General features: G+C 35.4%; 1 long non-coding RNA gene across 1 annotated transcript in view; it reads left to right on the forward strand.

The window, feature by feature from the left end:
* Positions 1 to 19,716, forward strand: part of LOC144307546 (uncharacterized) — a 155,449-nt gene that overhangs the window by 6,685 nt on the left and 129,048 nt on the right. The window contains exon 2 of the long non-coding RNA XR_013374393.1: positions 10,190 to 10,266. This is a non-coding gene — a long non-coding RNA (uncharacterized LOC144307546). The remainder of the gene's footprint in view (positions 1 to 10,189; positions 10,267 to 19,716) is intronic.

The following is a 19,716-nucleotide window of genomic DNA, read 5'->3' on the forward strand; positions in this document are numbered from 1 at the left end:
CTTTTTCTGTTTATCAAGGGACTAGTGCTTAGGTAGTTTTCCTGTCTTGGCTACTGTAAACAATGCTGCAGTGAATATGGGGGTACAGATATCTTTTAGAGATCATGATTTTTCTTTCAGATGTATACCCAGAAGCGGAATGCTGGATTAAAGAGTAATTCTATTTTTAATTTTTGAGGGAACTTCCATGTGATTTTCCATTCATGCCTGTCCCAAATCATATTGCCACCAAAGTGCACAGGGGTTTCCTTTTCTCTACATCCTGCCAGGACTTCTTTTTAAAATATTTTTCATTTTTTTTTAAAGTTTTTATTTTTAAATCCATTTAGTTAACATACAGTGTTATGTTAGGTGCCAAGACTTCTTATCTCTTGGCTCTTTGATAATAGCCCTTTGAACAGGTGTGAGGTATCTCATTGTGGTTTGATTTGCATTTCCCTGATGATTAGTGATGTTAAGCACCATTCATGGACCTGTTGTCCATTTGTCTGTCACGTTTGGAAGAAGATCTGTGCGCGTATGTTGCCTATTTTCTTAAGCCAATTGCGTTTGTTTTTCGTTTGGTTTTTTTGCTGTTGAGTTGTAGGAGTTCTGTATAAATTAATCCTTTATCAGATATGATTTGTAAATGTTTTCTGCTCTTCTGTAGGTTGCCTTTTTGTTATTTTTTTATTTTACTTTATTCTGTTGTGCTGAAGACTTTTAGTTTGGTGTAGTCTCAGTTATTTTTACTTTTCTTGCCTGTGCTTTTGATATGGCATCTGAAAAATCATTGCTGAGATAATGTCAAGGAATTTCCCCCCCCCCCATGTTTTCTTCTAGGAGTTTTACAGTTTCAGTTCTTACATTTAATTCTTTAACTCATTTAAGTCAATTTTAGTGAGTAATATAAAATAGGGGTGCAGTTTTATTCTGCATATAGATATCATCCAAATTTCCATACACTGTTTATCGAAGAAATTGTCTTTTCCTCAACTGACTATTCTTGGTTCTCTTTGCAAATATTAGGTGACTAAATAAAACCATGTGTGGTTTTATTTCTGGGATTTCCATTCTGTTCTATTCGTCTGTATCTAAGGTTATGCCGCTACCATATTTTTTGGATTACTGTAACTTTGTGTTTTTTGATAATTCAATCCATTTACATTTAAGTAATATTTATAGGTAAGGATGTACAATTACTTATTACTTTGTAATTATCTCGTATAGATCTTCTGTTCCTTCTTATTTTGCTGTCTTCTCTTGTGATTTGATGACTTTTGTGGTGGTATTCATTTATCCCTTTGCCATAATCTTCTGTGTTAAAATTCTTCATATTTTTAAGAGATTTTATTAGAGAGCATGCATGCGTGTGCATGAGCAGGGGAGGAGCCCAGGGAGATGGAGAGAATCTCAGGCAGACTGCCCACTGAGTGCAGAGCCTGACTCAGAACTCAATCTCATGACCTGAGCTGAAACCAAGAGTCAGATGCTTAACCAACTGAGCCACCCAGGTACCCCTTAAAATTCTTTAGATATAATACTGGAAGCTGAGTTTCAGGGTCAGAGTGTATGCAAATTCTAAATATTTTGAATCAAAACTTTTGCTCCAAAAAGTTTGAACCATTGTAACCCGCTACCAACATACTTTCTTGTGTTTGTGTGTTTCTTTAATTTTGCCATATTTTTTGTATGGCAGCCTAGATAATCCTTTTCCAAACCTCTTCCTGCTCTTCAATAGACCTAGCTCTGTTCTGAGGTGTGGGAACAATGTTTCACTATTCAAGACTTTTTTTGTGTATTCACTGTGAACAGTTTAGACACCTGATTCTAAGGACAGTATCTTATTGTACTTATTTATTCCTTATCTTGAACCTGAAATGAATATGATTTGCTTTAAAGGCAGAAATTGTCTGGATAAAAGATTTCAAGAAAATTCTATATTGTCATTATACGTGTTTTCAGAGGTTTAAATAATTATGTATATGTGATACTTCAATAAATGTAAGACATACCTGAAATCTGATCTTCACTAAAACTTTTATTACTTCTTGGCATTTCCTGTCGACTATATGATAGTTTTTAATATCCAACTATCTATATGACCTAATACTATAAATGCATAGTAATAAATACTATTAAGCACATGTCATGATGATTTTAAATTGAAATTTTACAAACAAAATGCTAATCTAAAGGCAAGATTTCTTATATTGCATATAAGCCAGGATTAAAAAGTAGAAAAAAATTCATGGCAAAGAGAATGCATTTATCAATATAATTCTGTGTCCGTGGGTGTGTTTCTTTGTTTGTTTTGTTCTTGTTTTTGCTTTAGCTTTCTAGTGATGACCTGTCGATCATTTTTCTTTTGGGGTGCTAGTATATTCTCTGGGTGACATTGCTCATTGTGAAAATCTGGATTGAACTTCAGCCCAGAGTCTAAAAGACAAGCTGAGGAAACATCTGTCCAAGTTGGAATTCTCAAGAATGAAGCATGCCAAAGCTGTTTGGCTAAAAGTCATGCTTGTACCGCTACTGGTGAGGGAGGAAAAGAACCAGATAGTTCTTGGAATAAAATCAAGACACGAACTGACAGAGCGCAGGAGCCAGATGAGGAAACACAATTTTAAATCCATCCAACAGTTCTATAACTTAAGAATTGGAAGAAATGCCTTGCATTTAAGACATTATTTTCTTGTTAATGATTGTCCCAAACTTATTTCAGGGGAATTCCATCCCCAGTGGAGAGAAAGAATGATTGACATAATCATATGACCTGGGAATGTTTGTTTTATAACAAGAGATAGAAGTCATTTCAAACTAAAGAGATCTAAACTCTGATCAATACAGCCTCAAAGTTTTGGACTGTATCCGTTTCTTCTTTCTATCCTCAGCAGTTAGAAAAGTATCTGGTAACCTAGTGGGTATTTAGGAATTATTTGGATGAAGGGCAACCTTGTTTATTCCAATTAATAACTCAAGGTTATAGAATGGAAATGGCAGATATATGCTATGGCAGCCTCTAAAAATGCCCTCTATTTCTGACACACCACTTCTGTATTCCACCTTTCAAGAAATTATGTTGGCAATTAGAAATTCCTGAGACTATGTACTCCTATGAAATATTCATGAATGTCTTCAGTATCTTAAGCAGAACAGTCACGACAAGGACTTTCACGCGGCTTGTACTTGCTCGAGCATATATTTGGTTGAGTAGAATGGCACTCAAATATTGATACTCATTAAATAAGCATTTTTATCCAATATCTGGAGTTACATGTTTTGAGCAAGCTCTCATAGCACTGATCATTGAGGTAATGCCAGTTTGAGGGAACTGATCATTAAAGGGTATAACAATAGTTAAACTTGGGAATAAAAGTATAGGAAAGAAATACTCCTACATGAATCCTAAAACATATAAAGACACTTATGAATGCTCATGTATGTAAGAATCCAAGCCATTGAAGACTAATTATTGGGTTTAAATGTGTTGGTTAGTTAAATTTCCATATGGGGAATTTAACCTTGCACCGGGTGAAACTCCAGTCTGGAGCCAGGGACAGAACCTCTAATCTGAGCCTGGTGTTTTTGCAAAAATATTTTAATAAAAGGTTTTATGCCATAACCCTTGGATTTGTTTGTGCAGACTCATCCCCAATGTTGAAAAAACAACTCTGAGCTCATCTATAATGAAGAATGGATTATCAGTGAGAGTTCCCTATGCCAAGTTGATAATTACTAATATGGTTATAATAATATAATTTTTCTTTCTCAGTGTTCAAGGTTAAATTGTCTTTTATATACTATATGGATTTGGACATACATTCATATATGACCCTGCATAGGCACACTCTTGGGAGCAGTGTACAATTCCAATGCCCTCCAATACATGGTCTCATTCTAATGTCACTCTTGAAATATTCCTCTGAATAAGATTTTTAATGTTTACAATGACATGTATGATATTCAAATAATGAGGGACCACAGCTGCGTAAGAACAATTAAAATCCCCAATGGCAAATTTAAAATGAATAACATTAGAGGTCACTGCTAAGTAATGAGGGCTTGTTAATGATCTCATTCATTGACCTTGGGTTGTAGTCAATTTTAAAAAAATGCACATTTCAAAAATTTATAATTTCTAGTTAAGTTCTCATTATCACACTGGTGTTGCTAAAATATTTAGAGGATAGAAAGTTGGTTGCAAGTAGATTATTCTGATAGCCAATGTTATAAAAGGATTAGTAGTTTTCAGAAGAACACACTTTTTGGTTTGTACTTCTAAAATGATTCTTACATTATGTATCAACTGTACCAAAAAGAGAAGAAATCACTGCAAATATAAGGCTGAACATTTAGTTATTTTGAGTAATACATTCTGAATACTATGTTTTTGTCCAGTTTTTTAGAACTGGCAAACGAGGAGTTGTATCTATGAAAATGCAGCAGCGCAAATATGTATGCAGAAGCCACCAGTCTGTTAGATTTTGAATGTTTATCAACATTCTAAGCTTTGTGTCCTTTATAATTCTCTTTTATTTTAAAACCAATCAAGTAAGTATTGATGATATGTAGTAAATATATTAACAGTAATGGAATCTTTTTTTTTTTAATTTTTTGAAGAGAGAACATATAAGGGTTGGGGAGGGGCAGAGGGAGAGAGAATCTTAAACTAGCTTCACACCCAGTATGGAGCCTACTGCAGGGCTCAATCTCATGACCCCGAGATCATGACCTGAGCCAAAATCAGGAGTTGGACACTTAACCAACTGCATGGGATCTGATATTTACTGTGTGCCTACTATCCAAGATTCTGTGGAAATTACTTGTACTGATGATTTTTAAACATGACATGACTTTAAGACTGTTAGTAGAATTACTACTGTTTTATAGTTGAAAAAACTGACGTTGTAGACTTGTGAAGTAACTCGACTAGGGACATACAGGTAATGGTTAAGTCAGTATTCAAACTTGGATTGGCCTGATTTGAAACCACGGAGAGAATATGAATAGCGACCTCTGTTCTAAAGTATCTGATGTTCTAATTAGTCTTCCTACATATATCTCTTGTTTAAAAAATGTTTTAGAATCTCAACGTGGCAAGTTCTATTAATAGCAATAATGGTGAAGAATCCCTAAGTGCTTACCATGTGCTGCCTATTCTTCTCATCACTTTATCATTTTTATTTGTTATTTTAAGTGACTCTACGCCCAACGTGGGGCTTGAACTCACCACCCTGAGACCAGGAGTGCTCTACTAACTGAGCAAGCCCAGGTGCCTCTCTTCTGATCACTTTGATTGCATTAATTTACTTAACCCTCTCAATAATTTGGTTTTCAGTGGGGAAACTGAGTCACACATAAAGTAAGGTTTCTCAAAGTCACTTTTCTACTATCTGGTATAGCTGTGATCCATACTCAGGTGTGTAAGATTCCATAGCCTGATCTCTTAAAACCTATCTTCTACCAAAAAGCCCCAATATGACATGGGAAGGTAAAGGTCACATCTCTCCTCTGTTAGAATAGGAAAAATAAATACATTTCCACTAAATTCAAATATTCAGGAGATGCCAGTGGGGGAACTTAAAAATGGTTGTGCATGAGAATACTGAATCTAAAAGAAGGAAAATATTTGAGGGTAGGTTACCCTATATGTGAGTATAGAACTATGAAACATTGAGGATTAGGTAAGGTGGTGCTAGGTCTGGGTTTGCCCACAGCAGTTCCAGGTTACATCTGTCATCCCATTGTAATTATTAATAGTGCATCTTTCCTATTCTCAAAATTAAACCAAGTTGGACAGTGAAGTGCATAGTCAACCTCAGATGATGCGGAGACTTACTTTCCAGCGGTGGATGCACCCAGAGGACAGGTGACTTTGGACAAACCAGATCTCAAGATCCTCATGTGTAAAACGAAGTTTTATGAGACACCAGAAGGTTACCAAGTTATCCTTCAGTCATAAGGGCTAGTGCTTGATACAGTGCTTGATATATTATGAATTTGATGCTTTGCCCTGCATCAGAATCAGTTGAGAGCTCTTATCAGCATGTAGATATGTAGATTCTTGGAGCCCATCCCTAGAGCTTCTGATACTGTTGGTCTGGATGAGGTCTAGAATCATACATTTGAACAAGTGCTTGAATAACTATGATGTTAGCACTCCTTAAATCATATATACTGCCCTACACTATAAGCTCGGTGAGATCAGGGACTAGATCTTATTCAACATTGCAAATACAAAGTAGGTGCTTCATTATTTGTTGAGTGAATAATAAATGAGCGTTACTATGTAGTAACAACCAAAACAACACTGAGTTAAAGTAGATTTTGAAATATAAATATCATAAGCTATATGCCCTTGCACAGAATTATAAGTATTGATAAAACCAAGAAAATAAATATCTGTAAAACTTAATTTATCTCTCGATGAGGCATTCAATAACCAGGATTGGTGGGATCTATGGCATGATTCTAGAAACAACTAAATAGACTTGTAAGCTCTTAAAGCACTAAATACAGGATTATAAAGAAATAAAGGGAAGTACTACCAGTTCCCATCACTCTAGTGCCTGGGCTTTCCCAGGTTTGGAGGCAAGAAAATCTATACCGTGTTGATGACCAAGGGCTACCTTTACACAACAACTGTGGAAATGTTGGGCTTAGGAATTTTGGCCATAAATAATGTTTGTGTAGGATGACCCTACCTGTGTGGTAGTTGGAGGAATTATAAATCCTTATGCTTCAAGTAAAAGTATTGAACAATAGGACATCAATATATATATATATATTGATAATATGCCATGGAGACTAGCAAGAGGTGTGTACTCAGATGGATCTATATTCAAATTGCAGTTTTGCCAAATGTGAGCTGTGTAACTAAGTATTTCATTTCACTGCATTAATTTGAACTTATGTCATCTGTCAAGTGAGTGTACAAATTGCTCTCTTACAGAAATATTAGGGTAATTTGAGATTAAATGAGATAATATGTGCCAATATCTACTATGTAATAATAGTAAGAATATATCCAGCATTTACTATATCTTAGATATTTTTCTAAGTGTTTCATACATGCTATCTAAATTAAAATTCTAGGGACGCACGGGTGGCTTAGCGATTGAGTGTCTGCCTTTGACTCAGGGCGTGATCCCGGGGTCCTGGGATCGAGTCCCACATTGGGCTCCTGCATGGAGCCTGCTTCTCCCTCTGCCTGTGTCTTTGCCCCCACCCCGTCTCTCTGTCTCTCATGAATAAATAAATAAAATCTTTATAAATAAATAAATGAATAAAAAATAAATGATAATTCAAAATGATCCTACATGGTAGGTATTATTTTTTAATCTCCACTATGCAAAATTAAGGATTGGATGTATAGAAAGGGTAAAATCAAATGCCTTACCTGTTAAATAACTGAGATATAATTAAATACTGAGATCTGATTAATAATTTATAATATATACTTTGAATTTTACATTTGCATCCATGAAATCCTCACCACAGTGAAGATAACGAGTATTTTCAGTCTCCTAAGTGTTTTCAAGTCGGTTTGTATTCCAACCTGCCTCCATTCTCATCCCTAGGCAATCACTGATCTGCTTGCTGTCACTACAGATTACATTTTCTAAGGATCTATACCAATTGAATCATACATTTTTGTCTTGTATTTTAGTTGTTTAAGGTGAGAGTTCAGCTGGTCCCTGTTACTACTCCATTATGGCTCAAGCAGAAGTTCCTATTTCTTAAATTTTATTTTTGTTCCGGTCTAACATTTTTTATTTAATCAAAATAACCTAGTAAATCAAATACCGCAACAATCTTTTGACCTAAAACATAGAAAACTCTTCATGATCCTTCAGTTCTATTCCTAAAAATGACATTTTACCTCTTAACATGTAGTTTGAAATGATTGAAGAGATAAAAAAAGTAATGTTGTAAACCTGACCAATTCCCTTATTTGCCTTCTCTTTCTGATTTCTCATACTCCTGTGATGTATCTACGTGATCCAGGCTTGTATCGTATTATGTATTTATTGACTATTCAAGTATTATATTATTTATATGTTTATACATAAGTGTCCTATTAGTTTTGCTAAGACACTAATTATTACAACTAGGAAGAAATGATCATGTGATGTGATGGAAGTGCTAATTATTGCTATGATGGCAATCATTACAGTATACAAATGTATCAGACTAGCATGTACACTTTAGATTTGCACAATTTTGTCAAATATATGTCAACAAAAAATTAACACACCTATATAAATATTAAATATTTATATATATTTACATATAAGAGAAAGTGAGACTGATTAGATTTTAATTGTGTAATATATAACTTGAAGTGTACACCACAGTTCATCCAATATCTTACTGAAAGCCATTTATATTGTTGTAAGTCTTCTTTTTTAAAGTATAAAACTTACCAGCATTTCTTTTGGTTTTGTCATTTCTCTGCATTTTTAAAAACATGCCTTATGACCCAATTTGTTAAAGATCCATCATTTGAAACAAAATGAAGTATGTCTGAAATAGTATATTACTGTTGTTTAATTGTCACTTTTACGTCTAAGTTGTATGAATTGCATGGCCATATCCTTCACTCATCATTTACCTATTGGGTTGATTGTCTTTTTCTCTGTTTTGTAGAAAAATTCATAACCTTTCCTTATGTTTCCTAGGTTATATCAATGTCCTCTTGAAGGCTGTTCTTTAAACTTTATTTTGTTGCTGATTTTCATACAGAAATACAGTTATGTTGGACTGAAATTTTATCAATATTTTCTTTATGCTTTTTACATTTTATTGAAGAACTCCAGTCCCATCCAAAAGTTCTATATTCTGATTTAAAGCTTTGTTTTTAATGTTTACATTTCTAATCCATCTAATTTGGGTAAAAGTAATTTTTGCTCCAGCATAATATAAGAAATTGATAACTAAGCTCTTAATATGCATTAGGCATGGTATTAAATGTTTGATATAGGTATTATCAATAATCCATGAGATACATATTACTATTATCTCCATTATGTAGTTGAGTAAACTAAGGCACAGGAGATCAAACCAAGTAGCACAAAATGACACAGTTTGTAAATGGCGGAGCTGAGATAGAAAACAAAGGGGTTTTCCACATCATCTCAAGAATTTATCTCATCTCTTTTCTGTTTTGGGAAATAGAATATTACCATTTTTATATTTTTGTATGTTTTTATTTAAATTCCAGTTAGTTAGCATACAGTGTAATATTAGTTTCAGGTGTAGAGTAGTGATTCAACACTTCCATACATCACCCTCTGCTTATCAGAATAAGTGCCCTCCTTCATCCCCATTACCTATTTAACCCAACCTCCCAACCACCTCCCCTCAGGTAACCATCAGTTCTCTAGAATTAAGGGTCTGTTCCTTCCGTTGCCTCTGTTTTTGCCTTTTCTCATTTGTTTTGTTTCTTCCACATGTGAGTGAAATCCTATGGTATATCTTTCTCTGACTTAGTTAGCATCATACTCTCTAGTTCCATCCATGTCATTGCAAATGGCAAGATTTCATTCTTTTGATGGCTGAGTAATATTCTGTGTGTGTGTGTGTGTGTGTGTGTGTGCATGTGTATATCACCCCTTCTTTATCCATTCATCAGTTGATGGACATTTGGGGTGTTTCCATAATTTGGCTATTGTAGATAATGCTGCTATAAACATTGGGGTGCATGTATCCCTTTGAATTATTCTTTTTGTATTCTTTGGGTAAATACCTAGTAATGCAATTGTTGGATTATAGGCTAGTTCTATTTATTACTTCTTGAGGAACCTCCATACCATTTTCTAGAGTGGCTATACCAGTTTGCATTCCCACCAACAGTGCCGGAGGGTTCCTCTTTCTTCACATCTTTACCAACAGCTGTTGTTTTTTTGTGTTGTTGGTTTTGGCCATCAACAGGTATGAGGGAGTATAATATTGTGGTTTTGATTTTGAGCATCTTTTCATGTGTCTGTTGGCTATCTGGATGTCATCTTTGAAAAAATGTCTGTTGAGGTCCTCTGTCCATTTTTTAATAAGTTTCTTTTTGTTTTGGTGTTGTAAGAGTTCTTTATGTTTTGGATATTAACTCCTTTTCAGATGTATACTTTGCAAATATTTTCTTCCATTCTCTTGGTTTCTCTTTCGTTTTGTTGATTCTTTTCCTTTCCTTTTTTTCTTTTTTTACATGTAGGACTTGAACTCACAAACCCGAGATCAAGACCTGAACCGAGATCAAGAGTTGGATGCTTAACCAATTGAGCCACCTAGGTACCCTGAAGTTTTTTAATATGATGTGGTCCCACTTGCATATTTTTGCTTTTGTTGCTTGCACTTGGAGTATCCTGTCTAAAAAGTCATTAGGAAGATCAATGTCAAGGAGCTTTTTCTCTTTATTCTTCTATGAGTTTTATGGTTTCAGGTTTTTCAGTTATGTTTTTAGTTCATTTTGAGTTAATTTTTATAAGCGGTATAATATAGGGATCCAGTTTCATTCTTTCACGTGTGGATATCCAATTGTGCAATGCCATTTTTTTATTGAAGTAAAATTGACATGTGATATTAGTTTCAGGTATATAACATAGTGATTTGCCATTTATATATGTAAGGAAATGATTACCATAAGTCTAGTTATCATCTATCAGCATATCCAAGTTTTTACAATATGATTTACTGTATTCCTTATGCAATGCATTATATCCCTGTGTCTTACTTATTTTATAACTGCAAAATTGCACCTCTTAATCCTCATCACCTATTTCATCCCCCCAAACTAGTAACCGTTAGTTTGTTCTCTTATATATTTTCTTATATTTGTTCCAAATATAAGTGAAGTCAAACAGTATTTGTCTTTCTCTAACTCATTTCACTTCGCATAATACCCTCTGGGTTTATATATGTAGTTATAAATGGCAAAATCTTATTCTTTTTTATGGCTGATAGTCCATCATAAAGAATAAGATTTTGCCATTTATATACATATATATATATATATATATCATATCTTCTTTTTTAAAAATATTTTATTTATTTATTCATGAGAGACACAGAGGAAAGGCAGAGACATAGGCAGAGGGAGAAGCAGGCTCCCTGCAGGGATCCTGATGTGGGACGCGATCCCAGAACTCTGGAATCACACCCTGAGCTGAAGGCAGACACTTAACCACTGAGCCACCTGGGTGTCCCTACATCTTCTTTATCCAGTTATCCATCAGTGGAGATTTAGGTTGTTTCTATATCTTCACTTTTGTAAATAACGCTGCAGTGTTGTTCTTGTGACAGTGTTATATGCTAGTTCTATCTCAGTAGGCTGGACAAAAAAATCTTAAAGAACATCAGTTTCATTGTGGTGTACTTTCGTTTGGCCTCTGTACCATGATTTTCTATCAAGATCCCATATATAGTTAGGTGTATTTCTAGATTGTCTTTTCCATTCCTATAGGCATTTTCCTTTTTCTGTATGCTAGTACTGTTGTGTCTTGATACTATAAGATATGTATTATATAGCCCAGCACCTGATAGGAATAGTCTCTGTAGTTTGTTCTTTTTATAGTTGTCTCAGCTATTCTTGGAACATTTTTCTTCCATATGAACTTTGGAATCAGTTTGCAGTACCGGAGATTAGCTTTTGAATTGCTAATTGGAATCGTATTGAATTTATTGATTTATTTAGAGAGAATAGATATTTTTATGATTCTCATGCTCTTCTATCCTGTTCTTGTATATTTTATGTATTTAGTTACATTGTTAAAACAACTTGCATTAACCTTAAATATAATCTGCATATAGATAGGTACAAAGAATATACATCCAAATTAATATTTAATTATAAGGTGAAAATCTCTAATCCCTACTCTGGTCAAGAAAATGGAACATCATACTAGGGTATTAGAATACTCTATTTCCCTCTCTAATCATAATCCTTAGCTTTAGAAATAAAGCTGTGATCCTAAGTTTTGTGATAATCTTCTCTCTGCTTTGTCTTGACACTTTTACTGTTTTTTTTTTTTTTCGTACATCCCTAAAATATAATTTAGTTTTGGCTGGTTTTACTTTTATATAAATCATAATTTTAAGTAAGTCTCTTATGAAATGTTTTCTGAGGGATTAAAACAAGTTGATACTTATAGCTGTGTTTCACTCATTTTTGTATCTATATAATTGCAGTAAAAATACATCCGTTCATTTTTTCATGTTATAATTATTTGAATTGTTTCCATATTGGGGCTAATACAATGTGCTATAATGGTAATTGTATATTCTAGTGCACATGTGCATGGGTTTCTTGAGAGTTTTTTACTTAGACGCCTCACATTCTTTCTTAAGCACCTAGAATTAGATTTTCAAGTTGCAAACAATGAAATCCACTGCAATCTTAATAGGGATTGCATCAAATCTTTAGATTACTTGGGAGATCCTTTTTATAAAATCGAGTCTTTTAACCTAGGAATATAGTGTAACTCTTATTTAGTTCATCTTTAATATCTCTCAATAAAATTTATAATTTTCTCTAGACTTTTACACTTATTTTAATAATTTATCCCTTGTACTTCATATTTTTGATGCCTTTTAAAGATTATCTTTTAAAAAACATTTTTTTCTGGTGTGTCTGGGTAGCTCAGTTTGTTGAGCATTGGACTCTTGATTTCAGATCATGTCATGATCTGAGGGTTGTGAGATCAGGGCCCTTGTTGGGCTCCTCGCGCAGTGATGTGTCTGCTTGTGATTCTTTGCCTTTGCCTCTGCCCCTCTCCCAGCTTGTGCTCGCTCTCTCTCTCAAAATAAAAATTTTTAAAGATTTTATTTATTTATTTATGAGAGAGAGAGAGAGAGAGAGGCAGAGACACAGGCAGAGGGAGAAGAAGGCTCCATGCAGGGAGCCCGACGTGGGACTTGATCCCAGGACTCCAGGATCATGTCCAGGGCTGAAGGCAGATGCTAAACTGCTGAGCCACCCAGGGATCCCCTTAAAATAAATTTAAAAAAATTGTGTTTTCTAATTGTTTGTAGCTCGTATGCAAAGCTAAATTGATTTCCTTAATTGATTTATCATCCAGTAAACTTGCTTTGTTTACTTGTTAAATGTGGTAATGTAGATACTTTTGAGTTTCCTATGTACACAGTAATACCATTTATAAATAATTTAAAAGACTCTAATTCTTTTTTTTTCTGCTTTTCACTGTACTGGCTAAGAAATCTAAGGCAGTGGTGAATAGAAATAATTGTGGTGTGCATGCTTGCCTTGTTTCTGATCTCAAAGGGAAAACTTTCAACATTTTACCATTGAATATGATCTTCGCTTTAAGGTTTTTTTTAAAGATTTATTTATTTGAAAGCATGAGAGAGAGAGCGTGTGAGAGAAAGCACAATCAGAGGTAGGGGCACAGGGAGAGGGAGAATCTCAAACAGACTCTACACTGAGCAGGGAGCCTGACCTGGGGCTAGATCTCACAACCCTGAGATCATGAGATCATGACCTGAGCCAAAATCATGAGTCAGATGCTTAACTCACTGAGCCACCCAGGTACCCTGCTTCAAGGTTTTTATAGATATACTTTGTTATATTAAGGCAGACCGCTTTTATTCCTCAGTTAAAAGTTTTGTTTTAATTATAAATGAGCTAAAATTTAATTTTTCTGTATTTGAGGTAACTATTATTTTTCAATTTAATCCATTAATATGATGAACAAAATTAATTACATAACGTTAAAACAATCTTGTATTCCATTCGTGGTATTAAGCCAACTTGGTCATGACATATTTTATATATTGCTGAAATTGCTTTGCTGGTTTTTAAAAATAATTTCTAGACTGACGTTCATGAGTGTGATTGGCCCGTACTTTTTCTTTTTAAAAAATGCCATTCATAGATTTTGGTTTCTAGATTTTCTTAGGCACGTAAGATGAGTTAAGGAAAGTAGGTATCATTTTGTGTTTCTCATTTGTCCTACCTGGTATTTTTTTTCCTCTCATTACTGGAACTGATGCATGGAAATAGGTAAAAACTTCACTCTAACATCTGGTCCAGCAGCATAACTGCATAATTCTATTTAATATGTGAAAGAAATAATACCATTTTTACACACATCTTTTCATAAAATAGAGAACGCTTTCTAAGTTACTGTAATGAGTGAGTATAGTCATAATACCAAAACTTGAAAAGGATAAGTAGAGAAAATTGGACTCTTCATCCTTCAGTAATAGATACAAAACTTTTCATTAAATACTAGTAAGTCTAGCAGTAAAAACAATGTATGAAACTCAATTTATTACATTAACAAGATAAACCCAAGAAATATGGTCCTGTCAATAGAGATTTTGAAAATGACACCCAAAACCCTTTCATGAAAAACCATTCAACACGATCTGAATAGAAGGACATTTTCTCAACTCGATAAAGTACATTCATAAAAATCCAACAGCAAACCATACTTGAGGAACAAACACTCTTTCCATTTCTATTCGACTTTGTATTGGAGGTCTTAGCCTAAGCAATAAGGAAATAAAATAAAAGGCAGACGTATTGGGCAAGAGAAAGTAAACTTCTGTTCAGACTTAATTTGCCAATACCAAAGTGACCAATAGCTTAACTGCAATTATAATTCAAACCCTAACACTTAACCTTGGTAGAAATGGTCAAGCTTGTAATGATTTTTATGTGTGAATATAGAAAATACAGGAGAAAACAATCTTGGAAAATTACAAGTTTGGAGGATTTATACTCATTAAGACATACTTAAAATGTAGAACTGTTACAATATAAGTAAGTGGTAGTGATGGTGGTGGTGGTATTTTAGTGATAGTAGTAGTTACGTATTTACATAAGGGACAGACACATAGATTGGTGAAACAGAAAGAGTCTATGAATAGACCCTCACATGTATGGTCAAATATTTTTTTTGATAAAGGCTCCAATGTAGTTCAATAGAGATAGGACAGTATTTTTAAGGAATGGTTGTGGGCACAACTAGATACTGATAAGGAAAAAAACACCAATCCTAGATCGCATCGTACACAAACGTTAACTTGAAATGAATTGCAAACATAATAAAAATGAGAGTTACACATAAAGGGCCTAAAACAGAACTTTAGGAGGGGATATCTTTGTCACTTTGGACAGGAAAATATTTCTTGGAATACAGAAAGCAGTGATCATAAAAGAGTAATGGATGAAGAGCCGGACCTAATAAAATTCGTATTAATGAAAGGCATCATGAAGACACTGAAAAGGCAAGTCAAAGACCAGAGCAAAACTAATCTCAGAATGTATCTTGCAAAAAATAGCAAGAAGATATTTAAAAAACTACAAATACATTTTGAGAATATATAAATAGCAAATAATAAAGATAAGGGATGGGGGGAGAAGATCAAAGTCAGAGTAGATTAGAATCACAGTAAGAGATGTGAAGACGTGCGTCAAGGAAGGGCCCATGAACCAGAGTGCAGGTGGTCTTTAGGAGGTTGGGAAAAAGCAAGGACAGGGACTCTGTCCTCCTGGAATATCCGCAGAGATTTCATCCCTGCAGCCACCATGATTTTATTTTACCCTTCTTAAGACTCATTTCAAACTTACCCCCAAAACTGTAAGATAGTAATTCTTTGTTTAAGACACTGTAGTAGGTTTTGCCAGGATCTGATTTATCAAAACTAGTGTTTCTTTTCAGAGATTTCATAAAAATAATCTTGTTTCAGTGTTCAATTCTCTGAACATGAGTGAGGTTGATCATGGTTTTACATGTTCATAAGTGCTGAAGCTTCCTGGGATTGTCTCCTTTTTGGAATATGAATGTAACTAAACTGCTAATAAGTCTTGTGAGAACGATTTCTATGCAAAGAACTTAATGTGTTTTTTGGAAATATTGATTAATCGAGTCGAAATTTTTTGCTAATTGTCTAATCCTGGTCACTTGTATAAGCTATCAGCGCAGTAGAAATTTAGTATGTCATTTTATGTGGTCGGTTTCATTTTCAGGACACTTAGTAATACAATCGATGTTACTTTACTATTGCTGCTGTAACAAGTTACTACAAATTTAGTGGTTTAAAACAAAACAAATCTATTTTATAGCTTTAGAGGTTAGAAATCCAAAGTGGATCTGAGTGGGCTAAAATGAAGGTGTCACCGGGGAAGCTTTCTTTCTGGAGTTACCATTGGAGTATCTTGACTCTTTCTTTGCCTTTTCTAGCTTCTAGAAACTGCCTTCATTCCTTGGCTTGTAGCTCCCTTCCATCTTCAAAACTAGCAAAGACCAGTTGATGCTTCATCACTGGCATTTGTCTGGTTGTCCCCCCCCCTTTTTTTTTTTTTGTCTTCCTGCTTTTTTTTTAAATAATAAATTTATTTTTTATTGGTGTTCAATTTGCCAGCATACAGAATAACACCCAGTGCTCATCCCGTCAAGTGCCCCCCTCAGTGCCTGTCACCCATTCACCCCCACCCCCCACCCTCCTCCCCTTCCACCACCCCTAGTTCGTTTCCCAGAGTTAGGAGTCTTTATGTTCTGTCTCCCTTTCTGATATTTCCCATACATTTCTTCTCCCTTCCCTTCTATTCCCTTTCACTATTATTTATATTCCCCAAATGAGTCTTCCTGCTTTTGATTACATTAGGACATCCCACTTAATCCAAGGTAATCTCCCCATCTCAAAGTCATTTGATTATTAGTAACCTTAATTCCTTTCTGCCCATATAAACAAATATACCCACAGATTCCGGGAGTTAATTAGGATGTGGACATCTTTTGGCGGGACGGGGGGGAGGATTATTTTGCCTACCACAGAGCCATTATTTTACCTTTCTTATGTTTTTCTTTGGGTAAAGTGAGCCTTATTTGAGACTGTTGGAGAATTGGCACCAGATACCCCTGGAGTTTGCAATTTACTAGCTGCAATACTTGGTTACGTCATGTCACCTGAACCTCTACAGTTGACTTAAAAATAAGTCTGATAATTATACCTATCTCTTTCCAATGTGATTGTAAGGACTGAATGAGATTGTAAAAATAATAGTGAAATGGTAATAACCATTCATTGAACCCTTGCTATCTGAGATGGAGTAGGCCCTAAACGAATGTTTGTTCTTTCCTTCTTTATGACTAGGGACATTATTAAAAGCCCTTACAAGAAGTGCCATGGTGGCTTCTGGCCACTCAGGGAATTAAGTTTCATTATTTTGTGGCTCTTTTAGAACTGTAGTTTATTTCTGTGTTCATTTGTAAGCTGTATTTCCAAAATGTTTATTGTCATCAAAGCACGTATATACGCTTTGCCTATATCCTGTTTTACCCCATCTTATTTTAGAAGTTAAGTTGCAATGGGATCCTGTTCTAAGCTTCCTGAGAAGTACCTTGTTCTTCATAGCTCCTACTACAGCATATTTAGTTTCCATACTGTTTAAGGTATCAGCCATGCTGACATGCTGAGTGGGCCTGAATTTATATTGTATGTTACTGACCGGAGATCTAAAGCACAGAACCCAAGATACAAATAACTTGGTCCAGTCAGAGATCGTACATCTCCTAAATAATTGACAGACTGCCTTGTGCTCTTTGGAAAGGTCCTGCTAGGCAAATTAGGCTATCTGAAGTAGAACACTTACTTTCCTGTAACTTCCAATAGCACTTGATTATGTAATTCAGCGTGTCTTGCCATCAGATGTGTGACTTCATTTGGAGTTGGAGTGGAAAAGGTGTTGCTGGCCACATTGCTGCTAAACTGGTGAATACCCCTGATATTTCTCTACACTGTCAGGCGTGCAAGTGGCAGAAAAGCAGCAGTGGACCACATGTGGCTTCTCCCTCCCTCATGTCCCCCCTCGTATCTTGACTAGCATAATTAGATGATGCTTTCACTCTTACTGATCACCCTTACATTTGCCTTTAGTATTGTTTACTCTCCTTTTCCTTTGAACAAAATAATGAATTCCATTTCCTTTTGGTCCTATTCTGTTTGATCCGTTTAGCCCTTTGAAAACTGTCCGTGGAGCTATGTAGAAAAGTGGTCTGTGGGGATAAGTTTAGGTTTTTTGACATTAATCTCTTAGGCATATTCATCTTTAACAAATCCGACTTTCTAAAAAATATTTCTCACCTCTTCATGTATCTATTTAACACTGATCGGTCTTGAGTCCTTTGCTTTGTTTCTGTTGTATATGTTGACACATCTGTTAATGTTGCATTTTTAAGAGTTTTATTAATGTGTGTGTGTGTGTGTGTGTGTGTGTGTGCGCAAGCTGTAGGCGAATTTTTTTTAAAGATTTTATTTATTCATGAGAGAGAGAGAGAGAGAGAGAGAGAGAGAGGAGAGAGGCCGAGACACAGGCAGAGGGAGAAGGAGGCCTATGCAGGGAGCCCGATGTGGGACTCGATCCCGAGACTCCAGGATCATGCCCTGGGCCGAAGGCAGGCGCTCAACCACTGAGCCACCCCGGGGTCCCTGTAGGTGAAGTTTTTTATGCTGATGTCTTAAGTATAAGATTAAATAAAAACATTCTAGATAAATAAATTGAAAACTTGGCCAACAATACCAAGATTTTTCTGTAGTAAAATAATTACTATATAAGATTAAAGGGATATTCACGGTAACTTGTATAGAAGCTTATACTGGTGAACATTTTACAGTTGATAAATGTTGTCTGTTGACAAGCGGGGTTCTAATTCTCTTTGGTTAGATATATGCCCATGTGCACCTGGAGGAAAACATTGGTCTGTACTTTTCTGGCTAATTATAACATCTTAATTAATCTTGATTAACTAGATTGAGTTTTCTTTAAAGTATCTAAAAATAAAACGAATCAATAACTCTGTTCATCCTTTGCTGCTCAGCCTTCCCGGCACGCAGCCCAGGCTCACGCTGGCCTCCTGCCCCACTGAGGCCAGCCTTTCTGCCAGCCCGCTTGTCCCCAGCTAATTGGCCAGAAGTCTGTATGGTGGCACATCCAGTGATTTCAGTGTCCTCTGGAGCACTGGGTTGACAATAGAGTAAGTCTGAGAGAGGTCTATAATTGGCTAACTTATGCTGCTGTAAGACTCTATTCAAATGGAACAAATTTGAACTGTTCAACCCTCCTTGGCATCCAGCCAGTTTCTGCATGGTGTAAAACAGGCACTTATTTAAGACAGTGGTGTTAGTTGTAGTGGCAGCAGCAATGCTGAAGCCGGTGGTGTTGACGCTCTGCCACTTTGGAGTTTGAAGACAGGTATGCTAACCCCTGTTTCTTTTTCAAATGTCTTCTCTGTAAAAGTCACCAGTATACACGGAAGGCCATTTGAGATCTGTTTCTCAAAGCCTTTTGTATCAGAGCTTCCTGAAATACCTAAAGTCCTATGACCTTTTGCTTATCATCTTGGCCAACTATCTGTCAACTGTTGCCATGCAGGTTGATGTCACGCAACAGTAGATTAATAGCAGAATGAATCTTCCATAATGAGGCTTGAGAGCATTTATGGGGTCCAACATGGCTGGGAAATACATATTTGTGCGTAACTGAATTTTGCACATAACTAAAACTTTGCCCTATTAAGTAAGTGTCAATTTATTTTAAATATTTTCTTGTGTATATGCTGATGAAAAGTCATGTAAAAAGGAATATAATTCCTTCTTCCTGTGGGTCGTAGTCTACGTAGTAATAAGTTTCAGTCCAAGAGGGTATTAAGTTGGGAGTAAAGGGAAACCATGTATATGTGAAGAAGAGGAAAAGGCTAGAAATCATGAGCCTTGGGC

The sequence above is a fragment of the Canis aureus genome, chromosome X (genome assembly GCF_053574225.1).
Source record: "Canis aureus isolate CA01 chromosome X, VMU_Caureus_v.1.0, whole genome shotgun sequence".
Lineage (NCBI taxonomy): Eukaryota > Metazoa > Chordata > Mammalia > Carnivora > Canidae > Canis > Canis aureus.